Consider the following 18,046-nt stretch of genomic DNA (forward strand, 5'->3'; position numbering starts at 1 on the left):
GCCCAAGCCCAAAATGGGAAGATTGCTTGTCGTACGCTGAGTTCTCGTATAACAATAGCTTCCAGACCAGTTTAAAGATGTCACCATATGAAGCTTTGTATGGCCGTAAGTGCCGCACTCCATGAAATTGGTCTCAAACCAGAGATAGCCATATTTTCGGAACGGATCTCATGCTGGAAGCCGAAAAGCAAGTCAAGGAGATCCGAGACAGATTGCAATTGTTGGATTACGGGTTCCGGCAGACCCTTGAGGTTCAAACTCTGGGGTGTGCGCGAAGATCTCTCCTCTACCAACTCACGTCTCGTCGCCTCGCAAAGGATCTAGGCTAGCGAAGATGAACAACACAAGAGACTCAAGGTTTATACTGGTTCAGGCCACCATTGTGGTGTAATACCCTACTCAAGTGTGTGTGTGCTGGATTGCCTCTAGGGTTGATGCTGAACAATACAAGGGAAGAACAGCCTCGCGAGGGATGTTCTTGCGGAGGTGTTACCTCTTGGGAAGGATTGGATCTGGATCCCTTTCTATTGTGGTGGCTAGCCCTATTTATAGAGCAAGGCCCTGGTCCTCTTCCCAAATATTGAGCGGGAAGGGCACTAATACATCTCCAAGGTATCTATAATTTTTGATTGCTCCATGCTACTTTATCTACTGTTTTGGACTACATTGGCCTTTATTTTCTACTTTTATATTATTTTTTGGACTAACCTATTAACCGGAGGCCCATCCCAGAATTGTTGTTCTTTTGCCTATTTCAGTGTTTCGAAGAAACAGAATATCAAACGGAGTCCAAACGGAGTCCAAACGGAATGAAACCATCGGGAACGTGATTTTCTCACCGAACATGATCCAGGAGACTTGGACCCTGCTCCAAGGAACAATCGAGGCGGTCACGAGGGTGGGAGGCGCACCCTCCCCTCTAGGCGCGCCCCCTACCTCGTGGGCCCCCCTGTTGCTCCACCGACGTACTCCTTCCTCCTATATATACCTACGTACCCCCGACAGATCAAAAGGAGAGCCAAAAACCTAATTCCACTGCCGCAACTTTCTGTATCCACGAGATCCCATCTTGGGGCCTGTTCCGGAGCTCCGCCGGAGGGGGCATCCACCACGGAGGGCTTCTACACCAACACCATAGCCTCTCCGATGAAGTGTGAGTAGTTTACCTCAGACCTTCGGGTCCATAATTAGTAGCTAGATGGCTTCTTCTCTCTTTTTGGATCTCAATACAATGTTCTCCCCCTCTCTTGTGGAGATCTATTCGATGTAATCTTCTTTTTGCGGTGTGTTTGTTGAGACCGATGAATTGTGGGTTTATGATCCAGCTTATCTATGAATAATATTTGAATCTTCTCTGAATTCTTTTATGTATGATTGAGTTATCTTTGCAAGTCTCTTCGAATTATCCGTTTGGTTTGGCCAACTAGATTGGTATTTCTTGCAATGGGAGAAGTGTGTTGCTTTGGGTTCGATCTTGCGGTGTCCTTACCCAGTGACAGAAAGGGTTGCAAGGCACGTATTGTATTGTTGCCATCGAGGATAACAAGATGGGGTTTTTATCATATTGCATGAAGTTATCCCTCTACATCATGTCATCTTGCTTAAGGCGTTACTCTATTTTTAACTTAATACTCTAGATGCATGCTGGATAGCGGTCGATGAGTGGAGTAATAGTAGTAGATGCAGAATCGTTTCGCTTTACTTATCTCGGACGTGATGCCTATATACATGATCATACCTAGATATACTCATAACTATGCTCAATTCTATCAATTGCTCAATAGTAATTTGTTCACCCACCGTAGAATACTTATGCTCTTGAGAGAAGCCACTAGTGAAACCTATGGCCCCCGGGTCTATTCTCATCATATCAATCTCCATTACTTTAATACTTGCTTTGTTTTTACTTTGACTTTTACTTTTCACTTTGCATCTCTATATCAAAAATACCAAAAATATTATTTATCATCTCTATCAGATCTCACCCTCGTAAGTGACCGTGAAGGGATTGACAACCCCTAATCGCGTTGGTTGCGAGTAGCTACCGTTTTGTGCAGGTACGAGGGATTTGTGCGTGGCCTCCAACTGGATTGATACCTTGGTTCTCAAAAACTGAGGGAAATACTTATGCTACTTTACTGCATCATCCTCTCCTCTTCGGGGAAATCCAACGCAGTGCTCAAGAGGTAGCAAGAAGAATTTCTGGCGCCGTTGCCGGGGAGTTTGCGCAAAAGTCAACCATACCAAGTACCCATCACAATCCATATCTCTCACATTACATTATTTGCCTCTCGTTTTCCTCTCCCCCACTTCACCCTTGCCGTTTTATTCGCCCTCTCTTTCCCAATCTCCTCCTCTCTTTCCCTTTCGCCTTTTTCTTGTTTGCCCTTTGTTTGCTCGTGTGTTGGATTGCTTGTTTGTCGCGATGGCTCAAGATGGTACCAAATTCTGTGACTTCACCAATACCAATAATAATGATTTCCTTAGCACTCCAATTTCTCCCCTTGCCAATACTGAATCTTGTGAAATCAATCCTTCTTTGTTGAATCTTGTTATGAAAGATCAATTCGCCGGCCTTCCTAGTGAAGATGTCGCTACTCATCTGAATAGCTTTGTTGATTTATGTGATATGCAAAAGAAAAAAGCTGTCAATAATGATGTCATTAAATTGAAGCTATTTCCTTTTTCGCTTAGAGATCGTGCTAAAGCGTGGTTTTTATCTTTGCCTAAAAATAGTATTGATTCTTGGAAAAAATGCAAAGATGCTTTTATCTCTAAGTATTTTCCTCCCGCTAAGATTATCTCTCTTAGGAATATTGATAGAATTTCTCTTGAAATTGATTCTTTAAAGCTTAGATCTATTCCTCCTAAACATGATATCAATGAGTCTCTCAAAGCTATGAGAATTTCCATTGATGAGTGCAAAGAAAGAGCCGCTAGGATGCGTGCTTCCAAAGATGCCTTTATTAAAGCGTGTTCTTCCAATTCCTATGAAAATCAAGATGAAGATCTAAAAGTTATTGATGTGCCCCCCATTTAATCTTTGTTTTGCAATTTGAATCTTGATGAAACTGAATATGATCTTCCTTTACCTAGAAGGCGTTCTAAGAATTCAGAGTTTTTAGACCTTGATGATGAAATTGATGAAAGTGGGATTGAAAGAAATAAAAACCTAGATGTTGCTAAACCCACTATTTTGGATCTCAAGGAATTTAATTACGAAAATTGCTCCCTAATTGATTGTATTTCCTTGTTGCAATCCGTGTTAAATTCTCCTCATGCTTATAGTCAAAATATGGCCTTTACCGAACACATTGTTGATGCCTTGATGCAATCTTATGAAGAAAAACTTGAGTTGAAAGTTTCTATCCCTAGAAAACTCTATGATGAGTGGGAACCTACTATTAAAATAAAAATTAAAAATTATGAGTTTCATGCCTTGTGTGATTTGGGTGCTAGTGTCTCCACTATTCCCAAAACCTTGTGTGATTTGCTAGATTTCCGTGACTTTGAAGATTGCTCTCTAAACTTGCATCTTGCGGATTCCACTATTAAAAAGCCTATGGGAAGAATTAATGACGTTCTTATTGTTGCAAATAGGAATTATGTGCCTGTAGATTTTATCGTTCTTGATATAGATTGCAATCCTTCATGTCCTATTATTCTTGGTAGACCTTTCCTTAGAACGATTGGTGCGATTATTGATATGAAGGAAGGGAATATTAGATTCCAATTTCCCTTAAAAAAGGGCATGGAACACTTCCCTAGAAAGAAAAATAAAATTACCTTTATGAATCTATCATGAGAGCCACTTATGGATTTCCTACCAAAGATGGCAAAACCTAGATCTATCCTTGCTTCTATGCCTAGCTAGGGGCGTTAAATGATAGCGCTTGTTGGGAGGCAACCCAATTTTATTTTTTGTTTTTTGTTTTTTCTCCTGTTTAGGAATAAATAATCCATCTAGCCTCTGTTTGGATGTGGTTTTATGTTTTAATTAGTGTTTGTGCCAAGTAGAACCTATAGGATAACCTACGATGATAGTTGATTTGATTTTGCTGAAAAACAGAAACTTTGCACGCACGAATATAATTTTGTTAAATCACAGGAACGTGATTTTGCATTGATTATTTTTGCTTCTGTTCAATAGACAAATTTTCCCGGACGTCCTATTTTGGTAGAAGTTTTAGAGTTCCAAAAGTTTGCGTTAGTTACAGATTACTACAGACTGTTCTGTTTTTGACAGATTGTGTTTTGCGTGTGTTGTTTGCTTATTTTGATGAATCTATGGCTAGTAAAATAGTTTATGATCCATAGAGAAGTTGGAATACAGTAGGTTTAACACCAATATAAATAAAGAATGTGTCCATTACAGTACCTTAAAGTAGTCTTTTGTTTTCTTTCACTAACGGAGCTCACGAGATTTCTATTGAGTTTTGTGTTGTGAAGTTTTCAAGTTTTGGGTGAATTCTTTTGATGGATTATGGAACAAGGAGTGGGAAGAGCCTAAGCTTGGGTATGCCCATGGCACCCCAAGATAATCCAAGGACACCAAAAAGTCAAAGCTTGGGGATGCCCCAGAAGGCATCCCCTCTTTCGTCTACTTCCATCGGTAATTTACTTGGAGCTATATTTTTATTCACCACATGATATGTGTTTTGCTTGGAGCGTCTTGTATTATTTCCATATTTGCTTGTTAGTTTACCACAATCATCCTTTCGGTACACACCTTTTGAGATAACCATACACAAATTGGAATTTGCTAGAATACTCTATGTGCTTCACTTATATCTTTTGAGCTTGATAGTTTTCCTCATAGTGCTTCAATTATATCTTTTGAGCATGATAATTTTTGCTCTAGTGCTTCACTTAGATCTTTTAGAGCACGGTGGTGGATTTGTTTTAAAGAAACTATTGATATCTCATGCTTCACTTAGATTATTTTGAGAGTCGTTAATAGCATGGTAATTTGCTTAATGTTAATATACTTGGTATTCAATATATGTGAAACTTTCTTTTGTAGTGCGTTGAATACTAAGATAAGTTTGATGCTTGATAATTTTTTTGAGGTATGGAGGTAATAATATCGAAGTCGTGCTAGTTGAGTAGTTGTGAATTTGAGAAATGCTTGTGTTGAAGTTTGCAAGTCCCGTAGCATGCACGTATGGTTAAAGTTGTGTAACAAATTTGAAACATCAAGTGTACCTGGCTTGTGCATCCTTATGTGTGGCGGTCGGGGACGAGCGACGGTCTTTTCCTACCAATCTATCCCCCTAGGAGCATGCGCCTAGTACTTGATTTTTGATGACTTCTAAATTTTTGCAATAAGTATATGAGTTCTTTTGACTAATGTTGAGTCCATGGATTATACGCACTCTCACCTTTCCGCCTTTGCTAGCCTCTTCGGTACCGTGCATTGCCCTTTCTCACCTTGAGAGTTGGTGCAAACTTCACCGGTGCATCCAAACCCCGTGATACGATACGCTCTATCACACATAAACCTCCTTATATCTTCCTCAAAACAGCCACCATACCTACCTATCATGGCATTTCCATAGCCATTCCGAGATATATTGCCATGCAACTTCCATCATCATATTCCTGACATACATTACTTTTGTCATATTTCCATTGCATGATCATGTAGTTGACATCGTATTTGTGGCAAAGCCACCATGCATTATTTTTCATGCATGTCACTCTTGATTCATTGCACCATCCCGGTACACCGCCGGAGGCATTCATATAGAGTCATATCTTGTTCTAAGTTTCAAGTTATAATCCTTATGTTGTAATCAATAGAAGTGTGATGATCATCATTATTAGATCATTCCCAAACAACAACAAAAAAAGAGAAAGGCCAAAAAAAAGAAGGCCCGAAAAAAAGAAAATAAATAAAAAGGGCAATGCTACTATCTCTTTTTCCACACTTGTGCTTCAAAGTAGAACCTTGTTCTTCATATAGTGAGTCTCATAAGTTGTGCTTCAAAGTAGCACCTTGTTCTTCATGTAGTGAGTCACATAAGTTGTCCTTTTTATACTAGTGGGAATTTTTCATTATAGAACTTGGCTTGTATATTCCTACGATGGGCTTCCTCAAATGCCCTAGGTCTTCATGAGCAAGCAAGTTGGATGCACACCCACTAGTTTTATTTTGTTGAGCATTCATAGCTCTAGTGCATCCATTGCATGGCAATCCCTACTCCTCATGTTGACATAAATTAATGAGCATCTCCATAGCCCGTTGATTATCCTCGTCAATGTGAGACTTTCTCCTTTTTTGTCTTTTCCGCACAATCCCCATGATCATATTCTATTCCACCCATAGTGCTATATCCATGGCTCACGCTCATATATTGCGTGAAGGTTGAAAAAGTTTGAGATTATTTAAGTATGAAACAATTGCTTGGCTTGTCATCGGGGGTATAGAAGTTGGGAACATCTTTGTGTGACAAAAATGAAGCATAGCCTAACTATATGATTTTGTAGGGATGAACTTTCTTTAGCCATGCTATTTTGAGAAGACATGATTGCTTTGATTAGTATGCTTGAAGTATTATTATTTTTATGTCTATATGAACTTTTGTCTTGAATCTTTCGGATCTGAATATTCATACCATAATTAAGAAGATTTACATTGAAATTATGCCAAAGTATCACTCCGCATCAAAACTTCTTTTTTATCATTTACCTACTCGAGGACGAGCAAGAATTAAGCTTGGGGACGCCTGATACGTCTCCAACGTATCTATAATTTTTGATTGCTCCATTCTACCTTATCTATTGTTTTGGACTATATTGGGCTTTATTTTCTACTTTTATATTATTTTTGGGACTAACCTATTAACCGGAGGCCCAACCCAGAATTGCTGTTTTTTGCCTATTTCAGTATTTCGAAGAAACAAAATATCAAACGGAGTCCAAACGGAATGAAACCTTCGGGAACGTGATTTTCTCACCGAACGTGATCTAGGAGACTTGGACCCTGCTCCAAGGAACAACCGAGGCGGTCACGAGGGTGGGGGCGTGCCCTCCCCCCTGGGCGCGCCCCCTACCTCGTGGCCCCCCTGTTGCTCCACCGACATACTCCTTCCTCCTATATATACCTACGTACCCCCAACAGATCAAAAGGAGAGCCAAAAACCTAATTCCACCACCGCAACTTTCTGTATCCACGAGATCCTATCTTGGGGCCTGTTCCGGAGCTCCGCCGGAGGGGGAATCCACCATGGAGTGCTTCTACATCAACACCATAGCCTCTCCGATGAAGTGTGAGTAGTTTACCTCAGACCTTCGGGTCCATAGTTAGTAGCTAGATGGCTTCTTCTCTCTTTTTGGATCTCAATACAATGTTCTCCCCCTCTCTTGTGGAGATCTATTCGATGTAATCTTCTCTTTGTGGTGTGTTTGTTGAGATCGATGAATTGTGTGTTTATGATCCAGCTTATCTACGAATAATATTTGAATCTTCTCTGAATTCTTTTATGTATGATTGAGTTATCTTTGCAAGTCTCTTCGAATTATCCGTTTGGTTTGGCCAACTAGATTGGTATTTCTTGCAATGGGAGAAGTGTGTTGCTTTGGGTTCGATCTTGCGGTGTCCTTACCCAGTGACAGAAAGGGTTGCAAGGCACGTATTGTATTGTTGCCATCGAGGATAACAAGATGGGGTTTTTATCATATTGCATGAAGTTATCCCTCTACATCATGTCATCTTGCTTAAGGCGTTACTCTATTTTTAACTTAATACTCTAGATGCATGCTGGATAGCGGTCGATGAGTGGAGTAATAGTAGTAGATGCAGAATCGTTTCGCTTTACTTATCTCAGACGTGATGCCTATATACATGATCATACCTAGATATACTCATAACTATGCTCAATTCTATCAATTGCTCAATAGTAATTTGTTCACCCACCGTAGAATACTTATGCTCTTGAGAGAAGCCACTAGTGAAACCTATGGCCCTCGGGTCTACTCTCATCATATCAATCTCCATTACTTTAATACTTGCTTTGTTTTTACTTTGCCTTTTACTTTTCACTTTGCATCTCTATATCAAAAATACCAAAAATATTATTTATCATCTCTATCAAATCTCACCCTCGTAAGTGACCGTGAAGGGTTTGACAACCCCTAATCGCGTTGGTTGCGAGTAGCTATCATTTTTTGCAGGTACGAGGGATTTGTGCGTGGCCTCCTACTGGATTGATACCTTGGTTCTCAAAAACTGAGGGAAATACTTACACTACTTTACTGCATCATCCTCTCCTCTTCGGGGAAATCCAACGCAGTGCTCAAGAGGTCGCAGGCGCCAAAAATTGGCCATTTTGAAGGGGAACATCGAGTACACTTATCCTGACTAAAGTTGGTCCTTGCCTGCTAAAGACTCTGACAATGACGCCGTCCTGGGCTCCACAGTGACCTCCATCCTTCCGTTCTGCTGGTCTTGGTCTTGTTGCACCGAAATTGTAGTCTTTGCCTGATGCCTTGGCCTGTGCTTGCCGCCTTTGCACCAAAGAGGAAACAAGGAAACTACAGAGGCCGGCACCCATCTAGCGCCCGCCTGGCTTCGGTCGTCATGGCTTGCGTCACGGGCACCTCACAAGCTATCCCTGCCTTGATCTCTCCGCCTCCCCGTGAGCCAGCCTGACGAGGCTACTCCTGAGGAAACTTCCTGTCGTCCGCCCCGCGAGGCTTGGCCCCTTGCGAGGGTCTTGAGCTTGAGTTGATCAAGATGGGCCGTACTGGGCCACTGCTAGAGCCACGCCGCAGGCCGCAGGTAGGCAAGTCTGGGTACCCCCGTTCCCAGAACGCCGACAGTAGCCCCCGAGCCCAAGGCGCACCCGGACTTGGCTTAGCAGAGAAGCGAAGGGGCAAGCACGAAGCGCCGCGGGCCCCAACAGCCTGCGACCTTGGACGCCGCATGGCAATTGATTGGATGTGGGCGTCTCCGCTTCCCCACGACGCCTCGGCAACCGTTCGACAAGACAAGTCCCTGCATGCTAAAACGGGTCATGATTACCTGTGATCGTGGAGGCCGACGGTTGGCCTCCTCCAGCTATAAGTACGGAGCGGCGCGAGCCCTTCCAGTCCATCTTTCCTTGTTCTGCTCCTTCTTCTCCACCGTTCCCCTTAGGCTCGCCGCGTCCCATGGCGTCCACGAAGAGGTTTCTCGGCTGTGGAGAAGGGGAATGTCCGCTGGGACGGGCCTGACTCTCCTCCTGCCAAGCGCGGCCGGGGTCGCCCCCGCAAGCATTCTGCGACCCCTGCAAGGGCTCCCCGAGGCCTCGGCGGAGGCCCCTCGCTCGGTGGGAGCCGCTTGATCGGAGGGGGGAGAAGTGCCGCGGCCGCTCGGCCTCCTCGCCCTCGAGTCCATTCTACAGAGGTGCGGCCGGAGTTCGTCGTTTGGTCGGCGGACCCGACTGGTACCTAGCTCCAACTTCCCCGCTTCTTCGCTATCGACCTTCCGGCTGGCACCGCAGGGGGGCTCTGGCTCCAGGCGGACGGCTGCTGCAGCAGGGCCTCATGGGTGGCGATGGAGATTTCTGTCGCCGGGAACGTGGCGCTGACCCGCGGCTGGCAGACGTTCACCTGCGCGCGCGGTCTTGGCCGTCGATGCACTCTCCACTTTAAGTTCGATGGCGACACTACCCTCTTCGTGAGAGCGTTTGGAGGTGATGGCTGCCACGCCGGGTGCTGCCCCGAAGGTGAAGACGACGGTCGCACGCTCATCCTCGGTGACGGCAGCGGCAAAGACGAGACCGGGCATGCGCCCGGCGGTGTCCGTGGTTCTCCAAGCTTCGGCGAATCCCCTTCGAGCGGTAGCTCCTCCAGCGGCGGCCGCAACCAGCCACCGCGCCACCGTGCTTGCCTCGAGGGGGGAGGAGGATCATCCCGCCGCCGCGCCCAGGTGAAGCGTGAAAAGGAAACTGCCTGAGCTTCGGGCTGTAGTTGGTCGTGTCACGCCCATTTTGTTTTATCTGCATGGAGAGAGAAGTACGGGGCCCCGCGGGGGCGTGCTAGAATGTTGCTTTTAATTATCATGTTGCTCTTATTTTTGTGCCGTGCTATGGTGACGCGTGCTCACGAGTAGGGACAACTTAGCTCGGTGGAAGGGGGTTTGTTGCGGCGCCAGCCTCGGGAGACTCCGGCTAGAAGCCGCGTCACGGGTCTCGAGGCCTACAAAAAGGACTTGCCGGAGCATTAGGATTCAATCCCCGGCCATAGGGGTGGCCCGCTCGGGCCCAGCGTTCACGTCGTGATGCCCGTGGGACATTGACTGGGAGGAGTGCTCCCGCTGCAAACTTAGGTCGAGGAACCTCATGAAATCAAACCAGATGAAGCTCGCGAGGGTGCCCGCGCGGCTTCCCTCACGAGGGTTGCAAGAAGAAAGCAGGGGCAGGCGAGCGACAAAAACAGGAAACACAGGCCGGGTGCCACATAACACCGAAGGCAACTTCAACTAAAAGCTTCAAACAAAGACGAACTAACCAATTGGCAAAAGCAAATGAAAAGCCGCGTCCGGCACCTAATCTAGTCTTCGACGTCTTCTCACCAGCGCGGAGCTAAGTGCTGCCACTGGGCGTGGGCGGGAGCCCCCGAGGCCCAGGGGCGGCACTCCGAAGACTCCGGGGCGTATACAACCCCACTCATTATTACGTGAGAGTGTCACGGGCGGCGATCTTCATAGGCATTGGCCTTCTTCACAGGCACCGGGCCTTTTCTAGAGCGGCTAGCTTCACAGGCACCGGGCCTTTTCCAGAGCGGCTAGCTTCACAGGCATTCGCCTTCTTCACAGGCATCGGGCCTTTTCCAAAATGGCCAACTTCACAGGCATTCGCCGTCTTCACAGGCACCGGGCCTTTTCCCAAATGGCAAACTTCATAGGCATTCACCTTCTTCACAGGCACCGGGCCTTTTCGAAAATGGCAAACTTCACAGGCATTCACCTTCTTCACAGGCACCTGGCCTTTTCCAAAATGGCAAACTTCATAGGAATTCTCCTTCTTCACATGCACCGGGCCTTTTCCAAAATGACAAACTTCACAGGCATTCGCCTTCTTCACAGGCACCGGGCCTTGCTCAAGGGTAGAACCTCCGGAGGTGCTGAATGTTCCATGCGTTCGGGATGTGCACCCCCTCCTGGGTCTCCAAGCGCGCGGAGCCGGGCCTGGAAACATGAACAACCTTGAACGGGCAATCAAGTCAGGCAGGTTAGGCATGGAAGGTTAGATTAACTTAGACATGTGCGAGAGCGATACACGCCACTGGGTCAGGCCCGAGCAGCTTGGGGATAATGCAGCCCGAGGGGCGGCCCCAACAAGATAACCTAAAGACATGAACCAAAGGGATACTTGCCGCAGGGACGGACCCACACGGCCTGGGAATGATGCAGCCCTGGGGGCGCTCCCAGTTGAAATGGAACTTGAAAGGTGTCACCTGATACCGTTGGAGATGAAGGAATGTCGAGGTAGCAGATGGAGCGTGTAGTGGAAGCCGATCCTCACGAGCCCCCAGGGCCCAGAGCCCCGGGGGACTCTGGGGGCGCAGGCGGCTCTTCAGGGACCATCTCCATTTCCGCCAGGACTGCGCAATGCCTGACCTCCTGAGCCTCCAGAATGCTCCTCAGCAGGCGCTGATGAGCGGCGACTGACGGTGTCCTGGACTAGGGGGTACTCACCATGTCGTCTCCCGATCATTTAGATTGGGCCGAGGACCCCCATGGCCGTATACTCATGGGCCAGTTTGGACAATTGCCGCATACAAGGAAGATTCTACAAGATTTGGTGATCAAGACAAGGACTCCTCCCCCACCGGCGTATTCGGCTAGGACTCTTGTTACCCTAGGCCTACAGTACATTATATAAACCAAGGCCAGGCTAGTCGATAGATCATTATGACATTACTCATCATACCTCTAGTGTTTAGACCACAACGTATGATCTCAGGGTAGATCAACTCTTGTAACCCCTATATTCATTATAGTCAATCAAGCAGCATGTAGGGTATTATCTCATCAAGAGAGCCCGAAGCTGGGTAAAATCCCGTGTTCATGTTACCATTGATCCTAAGACACATTGCTTGGGACCCCCTACCCGAGATCCGCCGGTTTTGACACCGACATTGGTGCTTTCATTGAGAGTTCCGCTGTGTGATCGGCGAAAGGATCAATGGCACGACTGCAGATCAACTACAACGTCGGTTTCTTCGTCACCAGCTCGACTGGTCACCTTGGCTTGACCGAGGATTGCGCTCTACCTCCGATCGTCATGTTCGGATGAGGGTCTTCATCAACATACACTCTGATCTCTATCAAGATCATGGAGGAGTCATCCATGGAGCTCGGGGGCTCAACATCAACATTGCCCTCGGGCGACCGTGCTGTTTTTCTGGACAGGAAACTCGTATCCGCCGCCACCGCCTCCTCGAGTGTCGCCTAAACGATCGCTTCGGTGCAATTATGCGGAATTAAGTCTACAACAACCCTGCAAAAATTTCGTCGAGTTCCGATGGAGGAATCTCCGGCAATCTCCGATATACCGGAGCCCTGTTGAATCTGGACGAGAATCTGAACGAGTTTGGAGCGGGTTGTCTAGCATCTACCTCAGACGTCCTTTGGAAGATCCAGCCGTTTATCGGCTGCGGAATTCCCATATCTACCCCCTGACAAAAATTCAGCTCGATCCGACCGTCCAAACTCCGGGAACCTTCCGATTAGTGCATCACTTTTCGGATCTGTTTTCTGCGCGAGAACAAATCCGTCCCGAGTTCATCTTCTTTACGAACGGGATTCCGGACATCCTTTTTGAAGGACGTTTTCGCATGGGGTATTGTGTTTTATTCCCAAACACATCACATTAATATTAAAAGTATTTTTACAATACGATCTTCGCCATCGCGCCGGTGTCAAACCGGCCCGACAACATCACTCCACCGCGGCCGACCTGCGCTAGGCACGTCGTCACTTTGTTGCGTCGAGCTTAACTTCTTCGGATCATCATCTCGGCCAGCCGAACAATAGTTTGGCATCATTTAGAATAAATCGTCACCAACATCGCCGCCCCATGCATTACACGGAGCGGGCACACCGGCATCACCGCACGGTCACTTCATCAAGCCAGCATCGACCACGTCACAAGCTACGACCTGCATCGGCATGGCCGAACTGTTGCTTCATCAAGCCGATCACAATCGCGCCGAACTACTTCAACACCTTGGCTGACACGGCAGCTGCAACGCCTCCTTATCGACCTGCTCCGTCACCTCGGCTAAACCAAGGACTTCGCCATCTCTTCATCAACTTACTTCGGAGAATTCGGCGTCACCAGCCGACCAGCTTCATCACATTAGCTGGACCACGGGCTTCGTGTGGTGAGCCAACCTTTGCCAGGATCGCCATGCCATCGCTTCATCACCCATCAGGCAATGGGTGTGCGGATTGAGTCCCAATTTTGGGAGTAACCTTCCTTCGGACCGCTACAACAAATAAACCAGGGGCTATTAATCCCAGCAAATTTTGCTTGTTCGGGTTTATTTTTCCCAAGGAATTATTACTCTGCTTTGTTCCATCATCTATACACAGGTCTATCAAATGGTGGCCGCATTAATGACGGTTGCGAGGTGGTTCGGTCAATTTCCGTGCATAGTTCGGCGAACGCTGTATCCGGAACTCGGATCGACCTGTGAATTCGGCTTTGTCATGCCTTCATTGTGTCACGTCGACGCCCTGCATCGACACTGACCACGACACTCACCAATCGACTCAAACTGAGTCGTGTTGTCGCCTTGGCGCATCGACCTTCTCCATTACCGCGGCTGGACTGGGGGCTTCATCTTCTCGGCGTGCCGGACTCTCTGCTCGGCCACCTTGGGACCATCCTGGAGGCTGGAACCTTGTCCCGCATCAAGCTCGGACCGCGTCATCAATGCCTAACATATCAACCAGCTAAGTTGCTTTCATGCTCAAAAACTTTCAGTTTTAAATTTTGTTCGGTCCAACCAAGCATTATACTTTTTTGGCAAAAAGTTGCTTGTGAAAAACTTCCCCGTCCAAACTTTGTTTGTGACGCACATATTCAAATACCCCCTTTTATTTGGGGGCTCCCTTGATGGAGCTTTTCCTCTTGCATATGATTATACTTGTATGGCTTCGTTCCTTGTTCATGTATTGCGCCACCATATGCAGCATATTGACTTAAGTTGTTCCGCAAGCTGGGTTCCCTGGCTCCTGTGCTTACCCCTACGTTCCTGATTGTTCGTCTAGGGAGTAAAGGGAGCACCTCTGCGATTGTCACGATCGGTTCACCCGAGCCGGACCTCAGACTGGGTGAAGCCGAAAGCTAGCACTCTTACTGTTTTCAATCATGGCTGGCACACAACGGAACTCATGAGTACAAAAAATCTATGGAACAAGTCTCATAATGACAATGAGCATCGAAGAAAGGTATCGGTGGGGGTACTATTTTCTTCGAAGATGCTTCTTACACTTTGTTAGTAATATAGCATAAGTTCGCTGAGCGTGCTTTGTCTGTTACAGCCTTATGGCCAGATTGCCTGGTTATCGGAAACATCGTCGATACTCTCGAAGGTGGAGTACATAACACTTTTCGGTCCTCGACCGAAGAGGTAAAAGCCGACGGTCGGTTAGGACGCGTATAAAGTTCGGGTGAACACATATATGATATAAGTACTTCGGTAGATACAATCATTATACATAAAATTCTTTTTACCCAAGTCACTTGGGGGCTCTTAAATTTATGTGAGCTATTTTATAATTCCTAGTCGTTGCAAAGTCTTTTTTCTATCACTCCTTTTTTCGACGCGAGTGTGCGGTCAATAGCCGAATTTCCATCTCAAAGCCGCTAAAGTTTGCTAAACTGGCCTAGATAGGAGGTTGAAGCCGTAGGCTGACCCGCTTGAAGTCTTGAGATAGGATGTGTCATGTTAAAACATGATAGAAGCACATTTTTTTCCTAAGACCAATTTTCTGATTGGCACCGAACAATTAATCTAGTTCGAGCGTCGGGTTTTTACTGACGATTTTTGGTTTTTCCAATCCTATGGCACTTTTCCACTATTTGTGTGTTTTCCGCATAAGTCTCACAGTGCAACGCCGGACACCTTTAGAGATTCGGCAAAAATTCTCGGATATTGCTATATATGCAGCGGTTTCATGTTGTGTCTTCTGTCGATAGTTGGGTTGCTCGGCTCCTGTGCTTGCCTCCTACATTCCGCTTTGTTCGGTTAGGTGTGCAAAAGGAGAACCACTGTGATTGTGCTTCTAGCTCGCATGGTTAAGCACCTCGGTCGAGAAAGCCGAAAACTGACTGTCACAATAAAGCATAAACTGGTCAGCGATCCAATGACTGTGTTAAATAACGGGCCGATCATACCATTGGCCGAAGTGTTTACGCCTTGACCTCTGCTGTCGCTGAACACTAAGCGGGGGGCTACTTGCTGGCCTCCCAACTTTAATCTCCTATTACTAAGTGAAAGTTATCAAGCATGCATATCTGATTGCCTCGTTTCCGCCAACACAACCGCCTTCGGGCACCGAGACATCGGCTAAGGGTTGTTTTGTTATTTCGGAAACACCCTGCGTAGCATCTACAAGGGGGTAGAAGCCGACGATGGGCCACATTCAGATTATAAATAGACGCAATGGAAGTGAAAATTTGGGTTCATCTAGACCATAGAGTTTGGATGCTTTTCCGGAACTAAATCCTCAGTATTTTCCTCCCACATTGATCGGATCTGAGGTTTCATGATCATGCTTAGCATGACAACCCAAAGAAAGGAACCGATAACGGGACTATTTTATTTGGATGATGTTTCTTATGTTAAACAATAATAAAAAATGTCTCTCTGTGTACCTTTGCTTATAAAACCATATGGCCGGATTACCTTGTTTGCAGTAAATCTTTGCCCTCATAAAGGCTTTATAAAGTGGGACAAACCCTCCCCGGCTACTGGCCGAGGAGGTTGAAGCCGAGGGTCGGTCAACAAAGTTTTGTACAATGCGGATCCAAGCATTGATGATGTAAAGTACTTAGATACATAGAATCATTACACATAATTTGTGATTTTACTTTGGATATCGATCCTTAATTCGGCCACTCGTGCCCACATTAAGGCTCAAGGGCTACTGGGCTTCGTGCTTATTATTTACAAATATTAACGGGGTACATTGATCCCCTGACTTGGTGTCGCCACCCGACCAGTGTCTCGGGGGATACTGCATTGCCTGTCCAATGTAGAAAATTTAAAGTGCAATATAGTTTTTGAGGAGATTATTATCCTCGAGATGGTCGGCCGCACCCAGCTTGAGTCTCGAGGACTTTGCACACTGCGTTTCTATTCCTATGTATGCGGCCGAGCTAGGAGTTGATCCTCAGGCCGATTTCGCGCATCGACCTGAGTCTTAGGGGCAGCTAGGATCAGCGGTTTCATGTTTTCCTTCAAGTGCATCTCAGGTTTTAGACCGACGCACATACCTTGAGGGCTACTAGCTATATATCTCAACAGAGAATAAATTGCGCCAATCAAAAAATCAGCCTGTAGTCAGGGGTAGTGCTCGACTACAATAGGCACCGGGAAGCAGTCCGGCATAAATCTCGGGCGCCAGTGGCTGGCTCCATAGAGGGCATTTCCGGCATTTATCTCGGCTAAACTCCTTCAGCTTTTTAAACCCAGATGATCTATGACATCTCGGATATAGTCCAGCGTTGGAGCTTGGACACAGTCCGGCGTTGGATCTTGGACACAGTCCGGCGTTAGATCTTGGATACATTCCGGCGTTGGAGCTTGGAAACAGTCCGGCGTTGGTGCTTGGCTGCAAAAGGTACCTCGAATGCAATCCAGCGTTGGAGCTCGGACGCAAGAGTACACTACCCCCTGGGAATGACTTCAAACCTGAAGTGTGCCATAATAATAACAAGGCATTGATAATGGCCGGAAACATAAAGGGGATCCTCGGATACCCGACATGTAAACTCTTCGGATTTACTTCGCGATCCTCAAGATCGAAGATGAGAAGATTTGTTGAACCAAATTTCAAGAACGACGACCGAAGATGAAGAACAGTTCGGAAGAATCAAGGAGCGTCCCCAACTTGAAGACCGGTTCAGGGGGCTACTGACGGTGTGCTGGACTAGGGGGTACTCACCACGTCGTCTCCTGATCAGTTAGATTGGGCCGAGGACCCCCATGGCCGTATACTCATGGGCCAGTTCGGACAGTTGCCGCATACAAGGAAGATTCTACAAGACTTGATGATCAAGACAAGGACTCCTCCCCCACCGGCGTATTCGGCTAGGACTCCTATTACCCTAGGCCTATGGTACATTATATAAACCAAGGCCAGGCTAGTCGATAGATCATTATGACATTACTCATCATACCTCTAGGGTTTAGACTACAACGTATGATCTCAGGGTAGATCAACTCTTGTAACCCCTATATTCATTATAGTCAATCAAGCAGCATGTAGGGTATTATCTCATCAAGAGAGCCCGAAGCTGGGTAAAATCCCGTGTTCATGTTACCATTGATCCTAAGACGCACTGCGTGGGACCCCCTACCCGAGATCTACTGATTTTGACACCGACAACGACCGTGTTCAGCAGACCAAGACGCATGCGAACGTAGCTGTGGGGTGGACCCTTGCAACGTCCCACGCGCGAGGGCCAGAGGCACTCCTGAGATGCGGCTCGGTTGAGCCCTGGTACGTCGATGCAGACGCGCAGCCCACCATCCTCGCCTGGATGGGGGGCTACGGCGGGTAAGCGGCGGCTGCCGCGCATGATCCTTGACTCCTGCAGCTCTTGAGTGTTTCTTGCAATGAACTCCTGAGGGTTCGGCCCTCCTTGCCTTACATGTAACGCCCTCGATGCGGCTATATCTCCCACGTGTCGAAGCACGACTTAGAGGCATAACCGCATTGAAAGCAATGTCGCAACTGAGGTAATCTTCACACAACCCATGTAATACATAAGGGAAAAAGATACATAGTTGGCTTACAATCGCCACTTCACACAATTACATG

The sequence above is a fragment of the Triticum aestivum genome, chromosome 3B, assembly GCF_018294505.1.
Source record: "Triticum aestivum cultivar Chinese Spring chromosome 3B, IWGSC CS RefSeq v2.1, whole genome shotgun sequence".
Taxonomy (NCBI): Eukaryota; Viridiplantae; Streptophyta; class Magnoliopsida; order Poales; family Poaceae; genus Triticum; species Triticum aestivum.